General features: G+C 40.8%; 1 protein-coding gene across 2 annotated transcripts in view; it reads left to right on the plus strand.

Annotated features, from left to right (window-relative positions):
* Nucleotides 1-26857, plus strand: part of lingo1a (leucine rich repeat and Ig domain containing 1a) — a 136663-nt gene that overhangs the window by 97415 nt on the left and 12391 nt on the right. Inside the window, exon 1 of one of the 2 annotated variants that reach the window (XM_058076683.2) lies at nt 3872-4157. The exons of the other annotated variant lie outside the window; for it this stretch is intronic. The gene's annotated coding sequence lies outside the window, so the exon portion shown is untranslated. Of the gene's footprint in view, nt 1-3871; nt 4158-26857 lie in introns of those variants that run through there. 2 annotated transcript variants of the gene reach the window in all.

Genomic DNA, 26857 nt, shown 5'->3' on the forward strand with positions numbered 1-26857 from the left:
ACTCATAAAAGGAGTCAAATGCTTTTTCACACAAATGTATGATAGCTGTAAATATATCATCATATAAGTCTAAAGGTAAGTTTACTGCTGTGTAATAAAACTAAAAGAAAGTAAAACTAATCAACGTTTGAAAGACAACTGTAGATAAACTGGCGTGTAAGTGTAAAGTTAAGTTCACTGCTGTATAACTACAGTAAAGTAAAATTACTCTACTTTTCAGTTGTGTATTCAGAAAAATACAACAAACTTAAACTAAGTTTACTGCAGGAGAATAAACTACAAAAAAGCAAAACTACTCAACTTTTGATGGATAAGAATCATGTCGGTCAACTGACATACAAGGTTAAATTAAGTTTAGTGCTGTCTAATAAAACTACAATAAAGTAAAACTACTCAACGTTTGAAAGACAACTGTAGATAAACTGGCATGTAAGTGTAAAGTTAAGTTTACTGCTGTAGAACTTCAGTAAAATTACTTGACTTTTCAGTTGTGTATTTAGAAAAATACAACAAACTTAAACTAAGTTTATTGCAGGAGAATAAACTACAAAAAACCAAAACCACTCAACTTTTGATGGATAAGAATCATGTCGGTCAACTGACATACAAGGTTAAATTAAATTTTAATAGCTGGGTATGATACTGTACCTGTATATAGTCTGCCATACAAGTGTCCAGCTAAACTGAATGGAAACATTATTGTGTGTTTTTATTCTCAACTGTGGCTGAAACTAACGCACCCTTCATAGGGACATCAGTCATGAAATCTATAAAAAAAATAAAAAGAGGAGAAAAATCAATTAGCAATTGCTTCTCAATATCTATTGACTCCTCTTGTATCATTGGCCTTCTTTGGTTCTACTTTTAGCTGGTGTCACACATCTTTTCTGTGTAATGAGGACTAATTTATTGTGTTTCTTGCTGAACTCACACTGGCCTGACCCCGGCTGCATGTGCTGCGCCACTAATGATTCCGGAGTGGAGCAGAGGCTTGCCGCTGTTAACCAACAGCCCAGGAGTGGCTCCCAATTTACTGTCCTCCCTCCAACCTCCCATCATGCTCGTGCTGCAAAGTAGTCGCCATTACTAAAAAGCTTCATGACATCCACTGCCAGGCAGCAAAGTGAAACAGAAATTTTTCACTTGATGCATGGATGGATGGAGCCATATGTGAATTAACTGATACCTAGCTGGATGAATCAATCCATGAATAGTTTGATAGCTCCATGGATGGATGATAGCCGAATGGACAGGTTGACTGAATGAAGTCAGATATGATGAACGGCTCGTAGACACATGAATAGATGAACAAATTCAACTTAATAATTTATTCATACATTTTCTATCGCTTATCCTTACGAGGGTCGCTGATGTGCTGGAGCTTATCCCAGCTGTCTTCGGGAAAGAGGCAGGCTACACCCTGGACTGGTTGCCAGCCAATCACAGGGCACATATAGACAAACAACCATTCACACTCACATTCATACCTATGGACAATTTGGAGTGACCAATTAACCTAGCATGTTTTTGGAATGTGGGAGGAAACCGGAGTACCCGGAGAAAACCCATGCATGCACAGGGAGAACATGCAAACTCCACACAGAGAAGGTGGAATCAAACTAGCTGTGTGGTCTGTGCGCTAACCGTGCAGCCCTCAGTAATAAGACTAAATAAAAATAAAATTAAGTAAAATGACTCAAGCTTCGATAGATTTGGTTGATAGGGGATAAGACATACAGTAATTAGATGGATAGATGCCAGATAGATGGGCGGATCAACTGATTGATTAGTAACAATGTAGGTAAATAAATTGATATATTTAATACATGATGAATAGGTTGAGAGACAGACTTATTTTTAGATATTTAGATGATAGATAGGTAGCTAATAGGCAGATTGATTAGCTGCAATATAGAAGTAAATAGCAATATTAGGGGTGCTCCGATCGATCGGCCAACGATCTGTGAAGCGGCCCGTATCAGTGAAAAAGCATGGTATCGATATCGGCCCATCATTGTGTGGGACTTCCTGTCTTTGTTAGAGTGATACAAGTTTTGCACCATGCAAACATTAAAAAGGCTTAAAATTGTCACGTTCCGGCTTTTGAGTTTCGCGGTTTGACCCCAGGATGCAGAGATAAGGACCCAAATGCAGGTCAAAATATATTTATTTACACTATGCAGCAGAACGACGCACAAGCATAACCAACTCAGCAACGACAATGAACCGACAACGAAGGGATCGTGCACCTGAACTAAATAGGCAACAGCAAATAGGAAACAGGTGCGGGAGATAATTGAAATGAACGGAAAACAGAACAGAGCAAGAGAGGAAGTGAATACAAAATAAGGGCGTGAACGAGGAACAGAGGAAAACTAAGCTGTCACAAGGGGGGTGAAGCCCGATCGTGACAAAAATTGGTGCGGCATTTGGGGGCGAGTACTTGGCAGAGTGTGGTGAGTTTGTGGCTCGCAATGTGCGGAAAAGCCCAAATCCCAACCCGCTGTACTTGCAAGTGTGGGCAAAATTTGGGGATGAGTACCACCTTAAGACGGATTTGGGAGCATGCAGACATTATGTAGCACTTTTAATTCAGGAGGAACTTTCGGGCCGCGTCGGGTTATGGATGACGCGTACCACCACTGCCACCACTTCTGAGTCTGTGGTTGGTTCACGTCAGTCTCGGCACTTCCCCAGTTCGGCTATCCAATGAAGGTGCACAGCTTAGGTTTAGGTGAGAGGCGGGGTACACTGAAGTCAAATATGATGAACGGCTGGTAGATGAACAAATTCATTCATTCATTCATTTTCTACCACTTTTCCTCACGAGGGTCGCTGGGGTGCTGGAGCCTATCCCAGCTGTCTTCGGGAAAGAGGCGGGGTCCACCGTGGACTGGTCGCCAGCCAATCACAAGGCACATATAGACAAACAACCATTCACACTCACATTCATACCTATGGACAATTTGGAGTCACCAATTAACCTAGCATGTTTTTGGAATGTTGGAGGAAACCGGAGTACCCGGAGAAAACCCACGCATGCACGGGGGGAACATGCAAACTCCACACAGAGATGGCCGAGGGTGGAATCGAACTCTGATCCTCGACCGCCATGCCGCCCTAGATGAACAAATTCACCTAAATAATTCATTCATTCATTGTCTACCGCTTGTCCTCACAAGGGTTGCTGGCGTGCTGGAGCCTATCCCAGCTGTCTTCAGGCGAGAGGTGGAGTAAACCGTGGACTGGTGGCCAGCCAATCACAGGGCTCATATAGACAAACAACCATTCACACTCACATTCATACCTACGGACAATTTGGAGTCGGTCTAGCATGCATGTTTATTTTTCTTTCCATTTATTTTCAGTCAAATTGCAGTTTGTCGCAAAAAAAACAAAATTTTCAACATATTAAAGCAGTTATAGCCTTGAAAACACCAAATAAAAACACATTTCCAAGCAACATCCACTTTGCTGCCAATGGTAATGATAATTGATCATGCTTATTGAAAACTGTCCCTACATGATTATTATTAAGATCCAGCAGCAGTGGATGTTGAGCGCTAAATGAAGCCCACAGCGCGACCTTGCTTTCACTGGTGGAACTGCAACCTGCTTCATCTTTCACTCACACTTAAATCTGATTTTATTGCTTTATTTGCTCAGCTGAGAGAACAACGTGACACGCACTGGCTGTCCTCCTTGAGACGTGTAAATGATGCGCACACACCCACGCACACACACAACGACAAAATGTATTTTTTTTTGGGGGGGGGGGTAAAAATGCATGCACTTGAGACAGGACGGCTCTCTTCATTAGCGCGCGTGTGTGCGCGTCGTGCGTGGGAGTGGATCCTCCCTCTCTCCCTCCCTCTCTTCCATCCATTCCACCTTCCATTTGCATTCCTCCTCATTGCGGGACGGAGCGTTCGGGAGCTTGCAGGCGTGGAAACGGATGCTCACTATCTCGTCTTTGGTTTATTGCTATCTTTTCCCGCTTTTTTCCCCCCCGTCCACACATGCTTATTCAGGACTTGAGGTAGTGCATGCGCGCGTGTGCGTGTTTGTGCCTCTCCGTGGGCTGCTCGGAGTTGCTGTCGCACGGTGTGGAAATGCGAGAGGATGCTCGGCAGTGGACGCAGTGAGGAGCAAAGCAGGTGAGTTCCACGCGTGTCGATAATCAAATTTTATGACTTCACTTTATATATATTATATATATATATATATATATATATATATATATATTTGCATGCTCAGGCTACAGAAGAAAGTCCCACGATGGACACTTGCGCTGTGGTAAGGCGCGTCCTCTGCAGGTGAAATCAACAATGATCCGTCTTTATTTCTTATTTATAAACTAACCTCATTAGAATTGACCACGACTGAGAAAAAAAGACATTTATGCATCGTCATACAAAGATCTGCTAAATGGGCTCCATCTTGCATTGTTATTATTATTATTATTATTATTATTATTATTATTACAAACCCCTTAAGCCGCTATCCAAATGTCCTAAAACACAAACTGGAATAATCAACTCTCCTCTGTTCGAGTGAGCATCACTTTGGTCCTGTAGGATCTTTGTTTTTTTTATGTGTAGAAGATGCAGCAAGAGTATCACAAGGCTGTGTAATGCAGCGCCTGCGGACGTTCATAAAGTGCTGTTGGGTTATAAATAGCCTCCGGGAGAGGATAGGAGGCGAGGACGAAGGAGATGAAGGAAAGAAGAGAGGCAGCATGTAATCTGGGCTCTCGCGTTGCCAGGTGTAATGATCCTCTTGGCCAGAAAGGGTGTGGCATCTGTAAAGTTGCATGCAAAAAAAAAAAGAGAGTTTTTAAAAAGCTGCATGTTCCAACGGAGAAGATCAATCATGGCCAAACCACCACGACGCCCCCTTCCCACCCTCCCCCCAGGGTGCTTTGGGCCGCTTGGTGGTGTATGAACCAAACCTGCGGATGGCGACCTTGGTGGCGGGTCGTCGATAGGAATCCGGGAATCAAAAATCTGCATCATGTTCTTTCATTACCCCGGGGTCTTCTTACGTAGCTTCTCCCAATGCCCTCCATCAAATTACAACCTGTTGATCAATACAGAGCCCCATGGAGACGGAGGAAGCCATGTTGAAAACAAAAAAGTGACTAGTATCAGTGCAGGGTGAGGTTCTCCTGGAAACGCTGTCATCCCGGGTGTAAAGTTGACACCTCCTGCATGGATGAGGTGTTTATTAGCTCCCCAGTTGAAGCAGCCATGACACCTCTTATACGCCGAAATGTTGTCACAGTGCATATGCAATGAAGATGGTGGTCCCTCTTGGAGGTTCTCATGGGTGTTCAGCAGGCAGGATGATGCCATAATATATACGAAGGTGACACACCAGTTTGGTTTGAGATGCTTCACATTTCATTTTATTCAAACTGTTGTCGGTTTGCACTTTGCTTTGATCTGGAATCAAACCCGGGTAAGGGTCCAAGCAATTTCTGCCGTAAGTCAACTCTCAAATGACCTCATGCTGGAGCTCATGAAGGATGGTTGAGCTTCATGATTGACTTCATGTTGGGTTTCATGATTGGCCTTCAAGTTGGACTTCATATTGGCCTTGGTTTTGATTTTGGTGTTCATGTTAGACTTCATTTTGGACCCCCTTTTTAGACATGTTGAATGTCTTGTTGGCCCTCATGTCAGATGTGATGATTGAACAGAGGTAGGACTTGGTGACTGACTTTATGACCTCTGTCGTTTATGGACTTATCATGTTGGACGTTTGAGACCCATGATGTGATCCATGTTGGGCCTCATGAAATACTGACCCCGTATGTTGATAATAAAATACAGTTTCTGTTAATTTTATACAGGAAAATTGTTAATCATTCAGACATGGTTGATATTATCAACTAATCAGGAGTAATTAAACTTAAAACGGATTAATCTGATTAAAAAATTTGTAATTATTGTACAACCAGAGGGCGGCACGGCGGTCGAGTGGTTAGCGCGCAGACCTCACAGCTAGGAGACCCCCAAGCGGTAGAAAATGAATGAATGAATGTTAATATGCTTATATTTACCCAAACATACCTCCAATTTGCTTAAATATGATACAAAAAATGGGTGGATGTTTTTTTTTGTAATAATAGGCCATATGCAACCACGACACAGCATAATGCATTATTTATCAATTCATATATTTATTCAAAACCTGTAATCATTTTAGCCAAAAAAAAAAAAACTCAATGAGTTTCGTTTTACTCGGCTAAAACACAACTTAGAGGTATATGCTTTTTATTGGACTGTGACAATAAATATGTCCAAATGTTGTGACTTTTTACCCCAAAAACGAAACAGTAAAGTCATCATGTTCATATGTTGCGCAACTCTGATTGTGCTATGTGAGTGTGGTGTGTGTCAAGGAGACTTTCTACGAAAAGCTATTGGACTGAAAATGTACTGAGCTAACAACAAATTGTCCATAGGTATGAATGTGAGTGTGAATGGTTGTTTGTCTATATGTGCCCTGTGATTGGCTGGCGACCAGTCGAGGGTGTACCCCGCCTCTCGCCCAAAGACAGTTGGGATAGGCTCCAGCACCCCCCGCGACCCTCATGAGGAAAAGCGGTAGAAAATTAATGAATGAACAGTTGACTTAGTAAACATATATCTACGCTTAGCTTGTACCGCTAATGTATCGCTAATAACGCCTCTATTATGCAACCACCTAGGCTCTTGTGTTTCCTAGTGTATGGTCTAAAGTAGCAAAAAATAATGGTTGGTTAGTCTTATTAGCGTGGGGGGGTCAAAAAATACACACAGCAATCGAAACTGTTACTTTGAAACCGGTGCTTAGAATAGCGGTTGAAAGAAGGTTGTGCGTTTGTCATGTTCAATTAATTCTACATTTTCAGTCTCATGTATGGATAAGCAGGTTCATCTATTATTGACCGACTACTTGAGAGGGATTTTTCATGTGATGTGTGGATTTGATGCCATCTAACGTTCACGCCAATTAACTTTTACTGGCTTACTAAAGTGCAGTAACAAGTCAACTTAAGCCCGGGGTCTGGTCTATTTTGAAATGTTGACTGTTTCTTCACAACAATTTATCTGCTCTGACATTATTTTGTTGTGCTTGTGCATTTGAACTTGGAGGATTTTTAAACAAGGTCGTTAATTGGTAAAATTGAGTAAAATGTTAGCAAATTTTAATTTAAATTTATTTGGAAAAATAATCTACATACAATCTATCAATAATTTTCTGTAATGGTGTTTTTTTTCTTAACTTCACCTGACAAAATTGTTTTTAAGACAACTACAGATGGGCAGTCAACTTTAGGTCCTTGATCACTTGTTTGGAAAAATTGATTAATCATTTTTTTCCCGATGAATACTAATTGTTTAGATGCTGTACAGCAATCCCTCATGGTTAATTGGTTCCAAATCCAACCGTATTAAGTGAATTATCCTTATTTATGAAATGTAATAGTTTTGTAGTAACATAGTAACATAACACCTTTAAACTCATATAATCAAGTATAATAGACATAATAAAAGAAAATAACACTTAAGTCATATAAGTCAATAAGACATAATATAGACTCACACACTAGCATTGGTAGTACCTTTTTATTACTTCATATTTTTGTACCGCAATTTGTCATATCAATGTGACATTACTGACACCTAGTGACCAGTGTAGAATACTACACATCATTATCTTGTCTTTGAATGCGTCTACTGTATGCCTTATTAGTGGAACCTTGTTCAGCATCATTACTTCATTCCAGAAGGTCCAATTCTAACCAAAACAAACGGAATCAATTGTTCCCATAAGAAATTAGGATTATGTGATATGAATCTTAGTAGGTAGTATGATATTTGTGGGATGTATCACAAGATGACATTCATTCATTCATTTTCTACCGCTTTTTCCTCACGAGGGTCGCGGGGGTGCTGGAGCCTATCCCAGCTGTCTTGGGGCTAGAGGTGGGGTACACCCTGGACTGGTGGCCATCCAATCACAGGGCACATATAGACAAACAACCATTCACACTCACATTCATACCTATGGACAATTTGGAGTGGCCAATTAACCTAGCATGTTTTTGGAATGTGAGAGGAAATCGGAGTACCCGGAGAAAACCCACACATGCACGGGGAGAACATGCAAACTTCACACAGAGATGGCCGAGAGTGGAATTGAACCCTGGTCTCCTAGCTGTGAGGCCCACAATATAATTTAATTATCTTGTATAAAAAAGCTACAAATCATAACCCACATAATTTAAAAAATAACTCACTTGTGTTGTTTTCACCTTGTGTTTTCCTCCTGAAAAAAAACGAACTTGTCTTTTTGAATGTCCGAACAGGACGACTTCAAAGTCTAGTCGCTGGTTATGTTTTGGACCGTGATGCGAATGCAGACCTGATCAAAATCTTGTTGAAGACCAGATGAAAAATAGCTACAATTTACCTTTTACTTTCAGATCTTAATGAGGTAGATGAAGTAGAGCAACAATATGCAAAAGCAAGAAGGGGGAGTGAAACGAAAAAAAACAAAACAAAACTATATTCAAAGAAGCCATTCACTGAAAACAACAACCTGAAATAGGTTGTTTATCAGCTGATCAAAAGTTCAAGACCATCACTCACAAAAACACAAAAAACTCTCCAAACCAGAACAGAAACATTTCTCAGTAATACTCAGTAATGAGTAGCACCACCGTTACTGTTAATTACTACAAAAACTGCTTTGGGTATGCTTGGTGCGAGTGTTTCCAGGAGGCTATTGGCAACATTGCTCCAAGTGGTGAAGATGACTTGACGAAGGGCATCAACTGAAATTGAAATTGATGGCCATTTTTATAAACTTCCCTTGCCATCCATCCTCAAATGTTCTCTATGGGATTTAAATCAGGAGAACATGCAGGATGGTCCAAAACAGTGATGTTATTCTCCCAGAAGAAGTCCTTGGTCTGCAGCGTTGTCCTGTTGAAGAACCCAGCTGTAACCACACAGACCAGGGCCTTCAGTCATGAGGGATGCCCGCTGCAAGACCGTTTGACAACCCTGCACCACCTTGAGCTCCAGTGTTCCACTGAATGAAAAAGCACCCCAGATCATGATGGAGTGCCGGGTAGTTGGAAACCATTGGGACCAGCAAGGTTACATTTTTTCACATCAGAGAATAAAACCTTCAATGTCCCGTGTTTGATGCTCCCTGGCAAAGTCTAAACCGGCAGATTTGTGGCGTCTGAATTTTTTTTTAATTTGATTTGTTTTGTTCTTTTTTTCGAAACCCTTTCCTTGCAGATGATGCATAAAAATAAAAAAATCTGCACTATACCTTTAACAATTCAAAAGCGCACCATATTGAATTAAGTGAATTAGGACTGATTCAATAGAGGGCGGCACGGCGGGCAAGTGTTTAGCGTGCAGACCTCACAGCTAGGAGACCAGGGTTCAATTCCACCCTCAGCCATCTCTGTGTGGAGTTTGCATGTTCTCCCCGTGCATGTGTGGGTTTTCTTTCATTCCAAAAACATGCTAGGTTAATTGGCCACTCCAAATTGTCCATAGGTATGAATGTGAGTGTGAATGGTTGTTTGTCTATATGTGCCCTGTGATTGGCTGGCCACCAGTCCAGGGTGTACCCCGCCTCTCGCCCCAAGACAGCTGGGATAGGCTCCAGCATCCCCCACAACCCTCGTGAGGAAAAAGCGGTAGAAAATGAATGAATATTGCAAGATTTTTTCCCCTTTTTAAACAGCTGCAGCACCTGGTTGTCATTAGAATTTCTTTTGGCTCCCCGAAATAAATAACAAATCTCTTTGTGACTTGAACTCCTCTGGCAGTGTCGCAGCTTTGTGCTTTATCCTTTTGGGGTTGACGAATCAAAAGTTCACACTCCCGAGCTCCGGACGAGACGTGCGTCGCTTAACAAAAGCCTCCTCGGTAAATAGCTGTTGATTCATCCTGAATGTTCTGTGCTCTGGAATGCAGCGTTGCCCCCTGCTTCACCTTCATCAGCGTGCCTTTCTGGAATCAAATATTTCCCTGTGATGTTGCAGGCATTAACATAATTATTGTATACGCTAATCCAAAGCTGACATTTTTGAATTATTAATTTATATTGCAGGTTCATGTGCAGGGGACATTAATGATTCCCCAGAAGGTTTTACTCTTTGCTTCTATGGAGCCATCACTGCAAAAACAATTTATAGAATTCCGTGTCGGACCTCATGTTGGACTTCTTGGTTGACCCCATTGTGGACTTCACGTTGGACGTCATGTTGGACTTCATGATTTATCCGACTTCACGCAGGAGTCCATGTTGGTTGTCATTTGACTTCAAGTTCATCTTCATGTTGGATATCATGTAGGACTTCATGATTGACCTCATATTGGTGATTGACCTCATGTTGGTCTTCATGGGTTATCCAATTGAGGACGTCATGTTGGACGTCTTGATTGATGCCTTTGTGGACTTCATGTCGGACCCTATGAGACCCCCATTTTGGTCTTTGACTTCATGTTCATCTTCATGCTGGATGTCATGTAGGACTTCATGATTGACCTCATATTGGTGATTGACCTCATGTTGGTCTTCATGGGTTATCCAATTGAGGACGTCATGTTGGACATCTTGATTGATGCCTTTGTGGACTTCATGTCGGACCCCATGAGACCTCCATGTTGGTCTTTGACTTCATGTTCATCTTCATGGGTTATCCAATTGAGGACGTCATGTTGGACTTATTGATTGATGCCTTTGTGGACTTCATGTCAGACCCCATGAGACCTCCATGTTGGTCTTTGACTTCATGTTAATCTTCATGCTGGATGTCATGTAGGACTTCATGATTGACCTCATATTGGTGATTGACCTCATGTTGGTCTTCATGGGTTATCCAATTGAGGAGGTCATGTTGGACTTCTTGATTGATGCCTTTGTGGACTTCATGTCGGACCCCATGAGACCTCTATGTTGGTCTTTGACTTCATGTTTATCTTCATGCTGGACGTCATGCAGGATTCCATATTTGTCTTTCACCCCATATTGGACTTCCTGTTGGACCTCATGTTGATTTTATTTTAGATTTCATGATTGATCACATTGTGGACTTCATGTTGGACCTTATGTTGGATGTCATGTTGAACTTCACGATCGATCCCTTTGTAGACGTCATGTTGGACCTCAAACTGGACATCATGTAGGACTTTCATGATTGACTTAATGTTGGTCTTAATGTCTGATCTCATTTTGGACATCATGATAAACTTTATGATTGAGCCCAGGTTGGACGCCATGTTGAACTTCATGATCGACTAAGTGTTGGCTCCATGTCAAACATTATGTTGGTGTAAAGTGTAAAAAGAAGTTAACCACTGCTGTAAAATGTAAAAACAACAATCTGTGTTATATTTTTTCGTGATAATATGCAAGGTGGCACCTCCAAAGAAAAAGCAAAACAACAACACTGAATCCTTTCATTTTCACTGAACCATGCATGAAGATGGTGCAAAGTCCAACGTTTTTTTGTCTTTCATATTTCTCATTCTTAAGTGTTCCCACTGTATTTATGTTCAATTTGTTTCCTCTAAGTACCATTGTGGTCGAAACGAATGTTCGTCAGACCTGAGCAATCAAATTTCAATTCTTAATGGTGGTTATAAATAACACCATCACATTGTGACCTGCTTTTTACTGAAAGTGGCTTAGAGGGCGGGGGTTGTAGGTGTAATTACAAATGCAATCACTAAGAGGGTAAAATGAATTAATATATACAATGGTAGTGACATGACATGAAAGAGGGAAAATGTTTCCTGTGTTCCCAGTGCTAATATTTTTCTGACAAATACACTACACATCGGCAGTATTTTTATAATGTCAGACGTCACATTGACTTGAAATTTCACAGACAAGCTCAATATGCTCTCACTAACTTTAACTTTAGGGCGTCTTGCCGAATCACTACGAAATTTGATACCCTTCTCTAGGGGACTGACAAGCACATGCGTGTCAAATTTGAGCAAGATTGGTTGAGAAGCAAGGCCACCGTCAAGCAAAATGTGGCACGGACATGACTTAGCAACTCACTGTCATTGACCGTTTGTCTATTGGTTAATTTGTCTAATGATTATATTTATGATTATGATGATTATATTAGGGCGGCACGGTGGTTAGCGCGCAGACCTCACAGCAAGGAGACCCGGGTTCAATTCCACCCTCGGCCATCTCTGTGTGGAGTTTGCATGTTCTCCCCGTGCATGCGTGGGTTTTCTACGGGTACTCCGGTTTCCTCCCACATTCCAAAAACATGCTAGGTTAATTGGCCACTCCAAATTGTCCATAGGTATGAATGTGAGTGTGAATGGTTGTTTGTCTATATGTGCCCTGTGATTGGCTGGCCACCAGTCCAGGGTGTACCCTGCCTTTCGCCCAAAGACAGCTGGGATGGGCTCCAGCACCCCCTGCGAACGTTGTGAGGAAAAGCGGTAGAAAATGAATGAATGAATGATTATATTAATATTCCACAGCATTTTGAACACAGCCCATAGGGGATATCACCAATGTAATCTACAGCCATCAGACTGTAATTTTATTTAATGAATGTAGCAGCGTTTATGTTGAGCCTTGACTGTCTTCATATTACCCGTTCTCAAGGATTGATGCATTAAAGTACCTTTCATTTGACTGCAGTATCCTCCAACGTGGGCATTATTCATAAAGTGTTTCCATGCAAACACTGCCATATATAGCACCTGGCACTCCTCAAGGGGTGCATCATTAAAAAACACAACATTGATTGTTGAAAAAGAAGGCAAAGGTCAAGGGTTGAGGAGGTGTTGCTTTTGCATACTAATGTTGTTCATCCAGTGTTCCATAGGGGATGTTTGTATGCAGGCAGACCAATGAATGACCATGGATATTCATTAGGAACACAGACACAATACAATCAATTGATTTAACAAAATATTTAAATTTAATCACAACAAAGTATAATTCTAATTCTAAAACAATCTACAGAAATATATCAGGTTTATTCGAATGACATGTCGTCAGTTCCATCCATATCAGCACACTTTCAAGTACCACAGTGGCTCTACTTGCACCCCCAGATAGTGATATTTTCCACAAGTAGGAACAAGATGCTCATCCGTGGCCCATCTCTCGGATGTACTGTAGTGCTTGCGCATAGAAATGTGGGTGATGGCCTAGTTGGAAGTGCAAGTTCAGGGCTCTAAACACTTTAAAACAAGCTCTCCAAGGTTCTAAGTAGGCTTATAGAGGCTCTACAGTGAAGTGATGATGGCAGTGACGACCAACAGACATGCAGATATACGCCTGTAGCATCTAACGAGAGCCAATGCAGGACAAAAGCCCTGCCTTTATTAAATACAGTCATGCTGTTCTTTTTTATTGTTAGTGACGTATCAATTCAACAATATGTGAATTATTGTTGTTGTAGTGTGCAGCACTGCACCATATTTAGAGCTGGTTATAATATTTCAACAATGATAATATTTTTTTGAATTATAAAGAACTTCAAGACTCTCAAAGAGGAATAGAAACAAACAAAACAACAACAGACCAAATAAAATAATGAAAGAAGAGACATAAATCACAAACAATTATTAGAAATAAGTTCAGTTTTTTATTTTGTCACTAAGACCAGTATTGATTGAAAAATTAAGTAAATGTGAATAAACACAAAAATGGGGTGGGATCCTAATAAAAGTACAAAAAAGCAGCATACAGGCTTAACTGGAGAACAGAAGCAAACAAAAGGACAGCCAATAATAAAGTAATAACTTCACAAATTTTGCACATTTAGTCATTAATTACTGTGTTATTACATTAAAAAAACAGGGTCTTGGAAGCTTAAGGAATGTGGAAAAAAAGAAAGTGGAAATCCGAAATCAAGCAGAATCGAAATGCAAGTAATCAGAATTGTCGCTTAGCAAACAAAACATCAATAGACAAAAATTAAATAAATGAATAACAATGGAAATAAATAAGCCAAAAGACCAAAAATCCCAAATTAAGAGTAGTCCCCATTAAGACTAGTATATTATTCAGTTGAAAAAGTAAAAAACTATGTTTTGGAAAAAAATAATGAAAACAACATAAAAATCTAAACACCACAACTGATTGAGTTCTTGAATGTTAGTTTTATTTAAAAAAAATTAAACAACCAATAAACATGGATATGTTTTTCAATTTTTTTTTTAAATGCAAGGTTCCTACCTATTACAATTTCTTTTCTTTTTAATCATTTATTTTATTGACCATTATTTTCATGCAGGCATATTTTGTATTGGATCACATTCAGTTGTGTACTTTAAGCCTCTTTAAAGTGTATTTTAAAGAGGCTTATTCTCTCATAATTCATTCATTCAGCCCTTGTATTCAAATACACCAAATTGTAAAAGAGTGAACGTTGGATTAAAAACTTCATCTGGACGTGTTTCAAGTCCATGGCGACCTCCCTTCATTGCATTTTCCTCTTTCATTTATTATGCAATTCAGGACCACAAAGGCTTTGCTTTAGGGGGTAATGTAAAGGACGTATGGCTTTTAATTGACGAAAAACTGACCGTTTAGCTCCCGGTTTAACACCCTTAACAGCTACTCATGTCTCCTTGTCCAGTGGAGACGTGCGGCGAAAAGACAGGGAGGCTAAAAACTAGACTGTGCGAAGAAGACAGGGAAATTGCAGGAAGAGGAAATGGTAGGTCAGATTTCAGGTTATCGAGCTGACAGGGTGGCATGGTGAGGCGTTTGCTTGCTTGGCACCGTGGAGCTACAAGAAAAAGAAATGCAAGACCGTAAAAATGCTGTTTAAGGTTTTGTAGTGTGGATAAAAAGTTTATATGATGTAATAAGTTTATATTTAAATGGTCAAATTTGCATTGCTTGAGGTTGCCTTTTGGTTGTAACACATTGGAGTAACTACAATTGTATATTTTAGCCTGTATAATTTAGCTTGTGATCATGTGCAATTTGTTATGTTATTCCTTCCGCATTCCAAATATCAAAAACAAGCATATAATTCATATCGACATAGATTGGATTTGATGCAGAGGTCTCATGTTTCAAGATGGAGCTGCCTGAGTCCAAGCTAGTTACGGCAGCTCTGTGTATCCTGCAGAGTTTTTAGTGTTTAATAGTGCTTTATTTACGACTTCCTTATAGGTTTTTGGCGCCATACGGACCCCTTATGAGTGTTCATCTTGTTACGTTTGTAGCTTGCCGCTTGCTCCATTGTTTACACTCGGGAGCGGCTGTTAGTTTTGAGCACCCCTTCGCTACGCTGCTACACGTATATCCCTCGGAGATACGAAGGAGGAGAGGCTGCATAGCGCATGTGAAGAGCGAAAAAGATGGTATAAAGGTTGCTGTATAAAGACGGTATAAACCAGGCTTACCGTCTGTCGTCATGGGGAACGTGTGATTGAAGTGCTAACAGCGCTAACTCTGCGGCAGAGACGACCATGACTGCAGCATGATTGTACTGAAGATTGAACTTGTTCTATATTTATTAAAAAAGAATATAGTATTCTATTTTGATAAGATTGTTTACATTTTAGCGGCACGGCGGTCGAGTGGTTAGAGCGCAGACCTCACAGTTTGCATGCGTGGGTTTTCTCCGGGTACTCTGGTTTCGTCCCACATTCCAAAAACATGGTTAATTGGCCACTCCAAATTGTCCATAGGTATGAATGTGAGTGTGAATGGTTGTTTGTCTATGTATATGTGCCCTGTGATTGGCTGGCCACCAGTCCGGGGTGTACCCCGCCTCTCACTCGAAGACAGCTGGGATAGGTTCCAGCGACCCTCGTGAGGAATAAGCGGTAAAAAATGAATGAATGCTTACATTTTAATAAAACTGACTTTTGTCTAAATTCAGTTTATGGAAAAAATATTGGGATATATATTGTACATGGATATTCTACCTAAATATATCGGGATACGAGTTTTGGTCCATATCGCAGAGCCCGACGTGCTAGTTGAACCAAATGCACGGCAATGAGCGGCATAGAAAATGGATGGATGGATGGGACAAATCTATAGGTCCAGTTTGTTCAATCCAATTTGGTTTGAGTCCCTTTTTTTGCAGGTGTGCACAAACTACAGTTAAATGTAAATTTAAAAAAAAATTGATACAAAAATATTATCAGTTCCTAATAATATGCATAACATACTTTGAAGAACTGCGTGAAAAAAAATGTGTTCCCTGGGGGAACATGACGGAAAATAATTGTGAGCCACTGCCTTAGGGCCTTCCTTAGATCAACAATTGCCTTTTCAAGTCAAATGAAACGAGAACAGTAGCAGCAGCAGTGCTATCAATCCACATTCAACATGGCGGAGCAAGCAGGCCTCGCCGACCCCGCCGTGGCTCCAGTGCAGAGATATAGGAGCTTAATCCATGTCCTCGGAGAGATCGCCCAGAAAGATGAAGCCTTAATTAGCCAGATAAAACCCCGCATAATGACACTATTGATATAGACTGGGAAATGAGGACTAAGCTGTACTGAAGGATAAAAACTAACCAATTCAAAGGCCAACGAATGAATAAGATTGGAGAGCAAAGTAGCTGCGAAAGGCCAGCTTGGTTTCACCCAATGCAGGCTTGCGCTGTCTCATCTCCACCTGCTCTTAATTCCCCGTCATAAGATGCTTAGTTTAAAAAAAAAAAAAGCTGACCTTCATATAATCAAAGATTATGAGCAGGAAAACAACAACAGTTTTTGGAGCGCTTAAGCAACAGGCCTCACGGGACATGGAAGCAATTAAAGGCAAATTGTCTTGTCTAAGCTGTCCTTGTATCCTCCTCCTCGTTTCCTATCTCAGGCTCCCAGTAGCGGAGGTCGTAAAGATAGAGGAATCCAAATCGTGCTAGTCAGGCTAATCCCAGTTCTTTTTTTTTTTTTTTTCTCTGGCAAAAACGATCTGTAGGTATTTCACATGCCACAAGTGGATCCATGACAAGGTCACCTCGCCGCATTGGCGAAGACGCTACAAATCCCTTGTCAACACTCAGCCACAAGAAAGTTCCGGAATCTTTGGGAGTGATTCTGCTGCATGCGGCACTCTAGAACCTAATTAGATCCTGATAGCTGTCCAAGCTCGACGTGCAGAGAGCCGAGGAGGAGTGCGATGCGGCGTGCCACTCATACCTCCGCTAATGAGAACGACTTTGTCTTTTTCTCTTTGTGTGGCCACAAAAGGGGAATGCATGCTGACAGGCCGATGATACGCTCGTGCGTGCACATTTTTGAAAATATAATTCCTTTCTCTTTTGTAGTCTTGTCATGTTAGCCGCCATCGCAGTGTGACTTGTGTGACATTTACAATGAAGTACGGCTGTCACGTATCCACACATGGCGAACCACCATGTTTAAAATGGAAACCCCCTTTTTTTTTTTTGCTAATCTATGCTCAAGTAGAGTCCCTCTGATATAAATTATAGACTAATCAATTTTCCTTTTGATAACAGTTGGTTCTTAGTGGAGGTCACAGGTGAGGCATGTCCGAAATTATTATTTTTTTTTGCCAAAAACTGAGATGCCGATATTATCCAAGTCTCAATTTCCGAGTCCGATACCGATATATGTATCAGTAGCAGTGTTTCTAACACCCCTCAAGAGAAATTTCAAATACTTGAGAAACTGATCATATTTATTCATTCATCTATACCGTACAGCAGGGGTCTCAAACTCAATTTACCTGGGGGCCACTGGAGCTAGGGTCTGGGCAAGGCTGGGCCGCATCAGGTTTTCCAAAAAAAAAAAAAAAAAACGCATTTATTGAAAACAGAAAAATATACAAACTTTTTCAGTGCTTTGGTTCCAATTTTCTACAATAAAAGCTCTGATAAAACATTCCACTGTTCTCAAATATCTTAATTTTTATTTTTCTGCACAAAATAAGATGAAAAATAAATAAACAAATCAAGAATAAAGAAAATCAATCAATCAGTAATAAATAAATATAATAATAATAATAAAAACTTAAGAAACCACATACGTATAGTTGGTGGGTAGACAAATTATTTTTGTCAGATTAAAATGAACAAAGCATTATTACAGCCCTGTAGACATGACAAAACACGACTATAGTCACATTTATACTTTTTTTATTTACAACATATTGCGCAACTGCAGGGTCTTGAGACACATGCTAACTCGCAAACTAGAGAGCTAGCGACCTAAATGGTAGCCTTCAAGTTATTTCCTTTAAACTTAAATAGCCAAAAACTTACCACTTCCACACGGATAGGGAGGATAACTATTAACAGTTATTTAGCCTTTAACATGAACATTAATCAAATGTAATAATTTTTTCTGGGTACATGATACCATACAGCATCCATATCAAACATTAAACTTTCATATCAAGGCGGGGGCCTCAAACTAGTGTCCTGCGGGCCACATTTGTTGGCTACTCCATCCACCTCATCTATTGTGTTCCTTGTGCCTTAATTTATGTTATTTATCTTAATTTTTATATATTTTTAGTTAAAGGCACAATTTTGTGCTCTATAGCGGATGCAGTGTGAAATGTGTGGGATTGAAATTCTTATCTTAATCATGAGAAGATGAAATACATTGTTTTTGGTGCCCAAGTGTTTACCAAGTATGTTAGTTTGTGTGAATGTATAAACAACAGGTTTTTTACATCCGTACCTACGTGTTAACACACACACAGGCTCTGCAATTTTTGGGAAATATGTTGGCTATGCTCCCCGTGCGAGTGTGGGTTTTCTCCAGGTACTTCGGTTTCCGCCCACATTCCAAATAAAACATGCATGCTAGGTTAATTGGCGACTCCAAATTGTCCATAGGTATGAATGTGAGTGTGAATGGTTGTTTGTCTATATGTGCCCTGTGATTGGCTGGCCACCAATTCAGGTTGTACCCCGCTTCTCGCCCAAAGACAGCTGGGATAGGCTCCAGATTACCCCCCACGACCCTAATGAGGCTAGACGGTATAGAAGAAAGCCGCCCACCATGGCTGGGCAAGGGGCAATAATTTGTGATAATCTATCCTGCTGTGCATCCACCGAAGTGGGGAGAACCACGGTGTAGATAGAGGAGAGGAGTACGTCACCCGCTGCAGGAGGACCCAATTGTGTACTTTTAACACTTGCGATGCACTCACTCCTCCCCGCCTTACCCTTGCAAGATGGCAGCTTGCAAGGTTTTCCTGCATGCACTCAGAAAACAATTTGCATCCCAATCATCTTCCTATAGGCTTTGCGTGCTGTCTGCAGGGTGAAATCCCCCTTAAATTTCTTTATAGAAAGGCATTTAATGAAAGTAAGCACATTTACTTGTATTCAACGTTGACGTATGTATGGTCAGCCCTGGATGCGGGCTCTATTGCTGTTTCCCAGCATGCTTTGCTGTACTGTTCAGAGCTTACATAGTTGTTGTTTGCTCTACCTTATTTGTTGGTTGCGTCTGGTCTGTCGTTATCGATTTATTTTATGATGAGTAAGAATGGTAGGTGGAATATTAATGATTTCAATGAAGTTGGTGAGGTCATTGTGAGCTCTGATGTTTCGCTGCTTGTTTAAGTAGGTTTTTAGTGGTAGTTTGTTTGAGCGACATAATACTGACTGCCTCACAACTAGGAGGACCAGGGTTCGATTCCACCCTCGGCCATCTCTGTGTGGAGTTTGCATGTTCTCCCCGTGCATGCGTGGGTTTTCTCCGGGTACTCCGGTTTCCTCCCACATTCCAAAAACATGCTAGGTTAATTGGCCACTCCAAATTGTCCATAGGTATGAATGTGAGTGTGAATGGTTGTTTGTCTATATGTGCCCTGTGATTGGCTGGCCACCAGTCCAGGGTGTACCCCGCCTCTCGCCCGAAGACAGCTGGGATAGGCTCCAGCACCTCCGCGACCCTCGTGAGGAAAAGCGGTAACACTAACATTAAACTTTCATATCAAGGCGGGGGCCTCAAACTAGTGTCCTGTGGGCCACATTTGGCCCGCGGGCCGCGTGTTTGAGACCACTGCAGTTAAGACATTGTTGATGCTCAACTCATCATCCTTACGTCTGGGTAGATGTTACAGTACGATGGTCATCCTTAATGACAGTCGCGGCCATCAAGTGTGCTGTAACTGCTTCTGGAGCGAGTCTGGTGTTTATGGGCCGTTTTTAATAACTGAAGGGAACACGTTCCTAATCATAAAACATCAAACACGGAATGCAGTAAGCTGAAGACTGCCTGTATGTCTAATCATAGTAATACCACGATACCAAAACATCTGCATACAGCAGCAGCTGGTGGACTAGTTAAGGTAAATGCACTTTACACTCTTTTTTTACATATTACCACCAACATGGCGCGGCCTGCAGTGTGAGGAAATGTTAAACTAGTTGAATTATTTATCCCTCATTTGCATATGCTGCCCAGGTTGAGGGCTGAGGGGTTGGGAAGGGTTATGTTATGGGGTAAGATTACTCCTGAGGATCTTAATGTGGCATACGGCCGGCTCTGGCAATTTACAGAGCCCATTACCTCCCATCCGGAGCAATCACTTCATGCGCAGTGAAAGTGATACCATATGCCACCTCATTCCACTGCATACTGCTCAAATATTATTTTATTTGTTGGGACTGGACTGCTTGAATGGCCTCCGCCCACCTGATCCCACCCCCTGTTAGCCCCCCCGCCGGGTACATCTCACAGGTTCCAAAACTACTTTGCACTTCAGCGGCAGGCCGTCACCATGCCAGCGTCCGCCAAGGTCAAACACCATTTCATTTCATCGCTCTGAGCCCTTTGATTCTCACCTGCTCCTTTTATCACAATCTCACCGCCATTTCCATCACTCCACAGCTGCAAATGGCGTCACTCGCCCCCTTAAAGTTAGAGGGGGTCCAGGTGGCTGCTCAGAGGTCATACATAAAGCAATCACTCAACGTCACCATCAGTCTCTCAGTAGCTCGCAATGTAGCTCATTTTTTGACTCGTTGAAGTAAAAGTGCTAATAACTACGCCCCTAACTGGGAAAATGGGGAGAAGCCTGAAGGTTACACAGATAGCCGCATTAGCTTTGCGAATAGCATGACATCAAAGCGGGAGCTGTAAACATCGTCTGAAATTGTCATCCTCAAGTTGGATGTCAGTACAGCCTGGCCGTGCTGGTACAAGAAAGCTCACAACTGTGGTTTCAACATCTAAGCCCGGTTCTGACGTTCTACCATATCTCACATGACATTCAATGTTAGTGCTTTCATACCATCATATACAATATACCTTCAAACCGGAACCCGGCCCATGCCTACTTGTAACATTACAAGTTTTTAAAAAATGATTTACCTTGTTACTTCTTTAAGTCTCTGTGTTCATCAGTGATTGCATTTATTTACATTTTTATTAGAAAATATTCATGGTTTTGTGACATGAGTTCCAGGATTAGCCACAGTCTGCCTTAAGAACTGCATTTTATTTACTTAGAAATAAGTCTGTTATTTTTTATTTACTTTGAATACATCTGTATAAATAACTATAAAAGCAATCTTCACTCGCTATATATACTGCAAAAAAGGTCAGTAAGGATAATTCATAATGCCGCCTACAGAGAACATACTAACTCCTTATTTCTAAAATCACAAATACTTCAAATTGCTGATATAGTTCATCTTCAAACAGCTAAAATAATGCATAAGGCTAAAAACAACCAATTAGCTAAAAATGTCATCCAATACTTCTCTACAAGAGAGGAGAAATATGATCTCAGGGAAGAAGTACATTTGAAACACTTCTATGCTAGGACTACGTTATGCTAGCCATAGCATTTCAGTATGTGGAATCAAACTATGGAATGGATTGAGTAAGGAAATCAAACAATGCACAACGATGAGCCAATTCAAGAAACAATACAAGCAGTTGATGTTTGCTAAATACAAGGATGAAGAGTCTTGAACCAGTCATGATGTGCTATATATATCACTATATTGACACTTACTATGGTACCCATTATGGCATTGGATGCTCATATCACCTCCTACTTCGGTACGAGGTGCATTATTAAAAAAACAACAACCTTAAACTGTATTATGGAAAGCAGGAAGTGAACAAATGTAACAGTTACTGATTGTAAAAGTACCAGATGGAGGGGTAGGATTTAATAAGCTTTGCTTCTTCCTACTCCTTTTGGACATGTGGAACTGGGAACTGATTATGTGATGCCTTATTGAAGTGATGGTTCACTCTCCCCATAGTTCATTCATTCATTCATTTTGTAACCATTATGTCATTGCTTTTCCTCACGAGGGTCGCAGGGAGTGCTGGAGCCTATCCCAGCTGTCTTTGGGCGAGAGGCGGGGTACACCCTGGACTGGTGGCCAGCCAATCACAGGGCACATATAGACAAACAACCATTCACACTCACATTCATACCTATGGACAACTTGGAGTCACCAATTAACCTAGCATGTTTTTTGGAATGTGGGAGGAAACCGGAGTACCCGGAGAAAACCCACGCATACACGGGGAGAACATGCAAACTCCACAAAGTGGAATTGAACCCTGGTCTCCTAGCTGTGAGGTCTGAACGCTCACCACTCGACCAACCACTTCATCCCCATAGTTGATGAAGGAAATGACATGAAATAATGGAAACTAAATCAACATGGTCTTACGGCCATGCCACCATTTTTAGGAACTGCCGTTTAGTAATTTCCAAACTTGCAATTGTTTCGCCTTCAAGGTCCTGATTATATAAATAGTAATTTTGCTCATTTATTGAAATTAATTGGGACTTTTCGATAGGAATGCGGTTAGGGAATTTACTAATAAATGACGATTAATCATGTTGACACATCCATAATTGCACTACAGTTAGTGAAAAATGAATTTTATCTACTAAATACAGTATGTGAAAACACATTAGCTGGTGTGTTTATCGGGGGATTAAAAAGTTACAGGCTGGTTTGTTCTTGTATTTTGTTCAGCCTGTCGTGGTTTCTGTCTGTTGTATCGCTGACATGACCAAGTCAACAGCAGTGTGTTTTACAGGGGAAAAAAAATCCATTCTTAATCGATGGCCCAGCCGACTGTGGCCTTTCTTACAACTCATTTACAAAGCCTTTGATTGCCTCAACATTTTGCTTGCATTCACAGTCAGTCAGCATGAGTCACATTTTGCACTGTATGCCGCGGGGGGGCAACACTCATTATGCTGGACCACAATGTTTGAGCTTGACCTGCCGCTAAGTGTGTAGAAGGTTAAATAATAAACCATCACAGAAAAAAAAACACACATTTTGTTGTGTCATTGTGCAGAAGCACAATCTATCAGAAGAGCTTCAGCGGGCTTATGAGCGATTCTTAAACGCCCCTCCGGCACTGAGGAAACTGCTTTTGGTCTCAGCCCATTTCTATCCGAGGAGATAAATTCTCCAGCAGCAAATTGGAATGACTTTGTTGTGGCACTTTGATACAACATGTTAGCCTCATAAATCAACAAGTGTTTGGGAAAATACTAAGGCTTCATATTTTCTAAGTTGAGTCAAAATGGTTTCTCCTCGCCATGTAAGAGGTGTGCTCACGCCGCCACAGTGCATGAAATTCTTTGCTGGCCTTTTCTCTAATGGAACTTCACCTTCATGGTTGTCCTCTAAACAGAACAGATTTCATGAAAGACTCAAGATGGAGGGCAAGAAGTCTTGTTTGTGTGCATATGTGCCAATTTCAACAATAGAAATCAATGTGTTTCATTCCTTTATTATTATTGAATATAATCATTTCTGATTTTAATTTCTAAACGCCACTAAATGTAACGATCGTAACATGGGATATTTAGTACAGTCGCCTCCCGGTTTAATTTTTGTTCCCTCGGGTTTATTCAAAAATGTATTAATGAATAAATTGGTAAAAATTTGACTATTATTAGCCGGACAAAGGTAGTATTCTGGCCACTAGGCGTCAGTAATTAATCCATTATTAGTAAATTCCATTATTGAGACGTGACACTGCATGAAGTCCGTCATGATCGAGTGAACAAAAATTCTTCTCCCAGTTCATGTGGAAGTGGTAGGTTTTTGGCTTCTTTTTCTTTCTTCATGCACCATTTTAAATCATTTCTTAAGTATGGAATACAGGAAATATTTTTATTATGTCATTTTTGTGAGCAAGAACTTTTGTTTACATCGGCGTTGGTGCATTGAGAGAAACAAGAGTTACACAATGTATGTCGCTCATGGATGCTTATGAACAGTTTCAGTGGTCATGGGTTTATAAGTACTGATACTACTCTCTGATACTACTTTCATTTTAATTTGTAACAATAATAAAAACCGTTCAGAGTTTTCATTCATTCATTTTCTACCGCGAGAGGCGGGTACACCCTGGACTGGTGGCCAGCCAATCACAGGGCACATATAGACAAACAACCATTCACACTCACATTCATACCTATGGACAATTTGGAGTCGCCAATTAACCTAGCATGTTTTTGGAATGTGGGAGGAAACCGGATTACCCGGAGAAAACCCACGCATGCACGTGGCCGAGGGTGGAATTGAACCCTGGTCTCCTAGCTGTGAGGTCTGCGCACTAACCACACGAACGCCGTGCCGCCCGTTCAGAGTTTTAACGCGGTTAATCATTAATACGACAATCGTTACATTCCTTGCCGGAACCGAACAGCCCCAAAATTCCCTCAGCACACACGCCAACGATTTCTTTTGTTGTCGCTCCCAGCCTCGAGTCAATGAGCCCCCGAGGCTGTTTTGCACGCAGCAGCCCAGCCCCCCAAAGCCCACCAGCGACAGCGGACCTCCCAACACCACTCCACCGACACAGCTGAGCAAAAGCCACTAGATCGATCGGCTTCAATTTGAAAGCCGCATCACAGGCACCTCTCCACGCGTTCTCCATAATGAGTAATATTATACGGATCAATACTGAAATATCAATACCTCCGATACCAGATTTATAGGTCATCATCAATGTTTTATTTATAAAGCACACACAAAAAAGAAAAATTTCATGCTGCCCAACCCCTAATGATGAGAGCGAGTGCATGAATGACTGCAAAGTGACTCCTCTGAAGCACACGAGACACCAGGAGAGCAGAACATGACCCCAAATTAGCCGCATCACTGTTTGCGTAACCCCAATCCTAACCCTGAACCCACTCTAATAAGTGAATATCTGTGAAATCAGTTTCCTTATTGATGAATTGAATATTTGTATAGCATGGAAAGCCTGTTTATGATCTTGTGAATTCTGTTTTTAACATTATTAGAGACATGAAATAACACCCCTATAGTCAGATTTGTATTCCCAATATCCAAAATAGTAGACAAAAAAACAGAAAATAAGCAATTTAAGACATAAATTGACTCATGCTCGTGTATGTTGAAATGTGTTCCGGTGCTACAGGAGCTGAGTGAAGGGACCAACAGGAAGTGATGTCGGGGGTTCAGACTTTAGTTTTTGCTCTGCATGGCCGTAACAGTAGCCCGTATTAGAGTTTGTTGTGCCTACAACCAGGCAATAAAATGTTCTTCTGGTGATCAAGTCTGGTGCTTGTGTGTCTCAGTGACCATTACAGTAACTCCTAGTGACACAGAGCGACCAGTGTGGAATACTCCATATGATCACAAGGAAGCTTCATCTTTCCTTTTCATCTGTTTGGTGTCGGTGGATTCCCGCCTGAATGGGAATGACGTCGGATCGTTGAACACACAACTGTTTTTTGGGGGTTTTTTATGGAAGATTTAAGAAGTCACGGTGCAAACAAATCAAATATGAGCACTCGGCGAGCACATAACATAAAATATCTGGGACGCATGCCAATAATACCTGGAAGGGCCGCTGACGAGCACTTCTTGTTGTTTGTCTCCACAAGAAACTTCCTGTGTTCTAAAAAGATGTTTTCCTGGAAAGAATATAAACAGTGGAACCTTGGTTAATGTAATTAATCCAGAAGGTCCAACTCTTACCAAAACGTTAAATCCAATCAGTTTTTTCCAGAAAAGCCAAGGATGTTTACAGAAAACTCTATAGCCTATTATAGTAAAGAGATGTGGCGTAACTGTGTAAGTTAGCAAAGAACTCCAGTCAACCGCTGATGACATCATCGCGATTTGTGATAAAAATACACAAGGAACACAGTTGATTTTGTTATGAATATGATATGTGTAATGAGAAACAATGTTTCCTCGATCGTTACATTTGGTGGATACATTCATCATGACAGGACACACCAATAAGTCTCAAGAAACTATTTTTTTTTCAACTTCAACATGCAGTAGTACCCAAATGGATGACAACTGAGGACGTTTTTTTCCCTATGATAAATAATATCAGATCAAATTAATCCATTCCAGACACCCAAAAAAATTCAAATGCAAAAATATAAGTCGTAAATTACCTAAAAAACAACCAATTAGTTAAAAATGTCATCCAAAGGGTGAACGAAAAAAAATTTCTGGGGATCACAATAGAGGAAAATATGAGCTGGAAACCTCATATTACAAATATACAACATAAGGTGGCCAGAAATATTTCAGTATTGAACAAAGCAAAATTTGTTCTCAATCAGAAATCACTCCACACTCTTTATTGCTCTCTGGTTCTACCATATCTTACTTATTGTGTGGGAAAATGGTCTAATAACTATAAAAACAATCTTCACTCGCTAAATGTACTGCAAAAAAGGTCAGTAAGGATAATTCATAATGCTGCCTACAGAGAACATACTAACTCCTTATTTCTAAAATCATAAATACTTCAACTTGCTGATATAGTTCATCTTCAAACAGTTAAAATAATGCATAAGGCTAAAAATAACCAACCATAACATTTCAGTATGTGGAATCAAACTATGG

This window comes from Doryrhamphus excisus, linkage group LG1, assembly GCF_037039965.1.
Source record: "Doryrhamphus excisus strain RoL-2023G ecotype Guam linkage group LG1, RoL_Dexc_Guam_v1.1, whole genome shotgun sequence".
In the NCBI taxonomy this organism is placed as follows: Eukaryota; Metazoa; Chordata; class Actinopteri; order Syngnathiformes; family Syngnathidae; genus Doryrhamphus; species Doryrhamphus excisus.